Raw genomic sequence first — 1,692 nt, forward strand, 5'->3', positions numbered from 1 at the left:
TGCATGGCAATCCCTACTCACTCACATTGATATCTATTGATGGGCATCTCCATAGCCCGTTGATACGCCTAGTTGATGTGAGACTATCTTCTCCTTTTTGTCTCCTCCACCATCATATTCTATTCCACCTATAGTGCTATGTCCATGGCTCACGCTCATGTATTGAGTGAAAGTTGAAAAGGTTTGAGAACGTCAAAAGTATGAAACAGTTGCATGGCTTGTCATCGGGGTTGTGCATGATTTGAATATTTTGTGTGGTGAAGATGGAGCATAGCCAGACTATATGATTTTGTAGGGATAACTTTCTTTGGCCATGTTATTTTGAAAAATACATGATTGCTTTATTAGTATGCTTGAAGTATTATTGTCTTAATGTCAAAGGATAGACTATTGCTTTGAATCACTCGTGTCTTAATATTCATGCCATGATTAGACATATGATCAAGATTATGCTAGGTAGCATTCCACACCAAAAATTATTTTTTTATCATTTACCTACTCGAGGACGAGCAGGAATTAAGCTTGGGGATGCTGATACGTCTCCGTCGTATCTATAATTTTTTATTGTTCCATGCCAATATTATTCAACTTTCATATACTTTTTGGCAACTTTTTATATTATTTTTGGGACTAACATATTGATCCAGTGCCCAGTGCCAGTTCCTGTCTGTTGCATGTTTTTGGTTTCGCAGAATATCCATATCAAACGGAGTCCAAACGGGATAAAAGCGGATGGAGCTTATTTTTGGAAAATATGGAAAATTTGGAAGGAAAATCAACGCGAACCAGTGCCCGAGGTGGTCACAAGGCAGGGGGCGCCCCCCTAGGGCGCGCCCCCTACCCTTGTGAGCCCATTGTAAGGCGGTTGATGCTCTTCTTTTGCCGCAAGAAAGCTAATATTCGGAAAAAAATCACGGCGAAGGTTTCAGGCCAATCGGAGTTACGGATCTCCATATATATACGAAATGGTGAAACAGAGCCAGAACAAAACGCAGAACTAGAGAGAAACAGAGAGATAGATCCAATCTCGGAGGGGCTATCGCCCCTCCCATGCCATGGAGGCCAAGGACCAGAGGGGAAAGCCTTCTCCCATCTAGGGAGGAGGTCAAGGAAGAAGAGGAAGAAGGGGGCCCCTCTCCCCCTCTCCTCCGGTGGCTCTGGAACGCCGTCGTGGCCATCATCATCATCACCGCGATCTTCACCAACACCTCTGCCATCTTCACCAACATCTCCATCACCTTCCCCCCTCCCTCTATCTACAGCGGTCCACTCTCCCGCAACCCGTTGTACCCTCTACTTGGACATGGTGCTTTATGCTTCATATTATTATCCAATGATGTGTTGCCATCCTATGATGTCTGAGTAGATTTTCGTTGTCCTATCGGTGGTTGATGAATTGCTATGATTGATTTAATTTGCTTGTGGTTATGTTGTTGTCCTTTGGTGCCCATCATATGAGCGCGCGCGTGGATCACACCTTAGGGTTAGTTGTATGTTGATAGGACTATGTATTGGAGGGCAAGAGTGACAGAAGCTTCAACCTAGCATAGAAATTGATGCATACGGGATTGAAGGGGGACCAATATATCTTAATGCTATGGTTGGGTTTTACCTTAATGAAAATTAGTAGTTGTGGATGCTTGCTAATAGTTCCAATCATAAGTGCATAGAATTCCAAGTCAGGGATGACAT

This window comes from Triticum urartu, chromosome 6A (genome assembly GCF_056163025.1).
Source record: "Triticum urartu cultivar PI428250 chromosome 6A, HENAU_Tu73, whole genome shotgun sequence".
Lineage (NCBI taxonomy): Eukaryota > Viridiplantae > Streptophyta > Magnoliopsida > Poales > Poaceae > Triticum > Triticum urartu.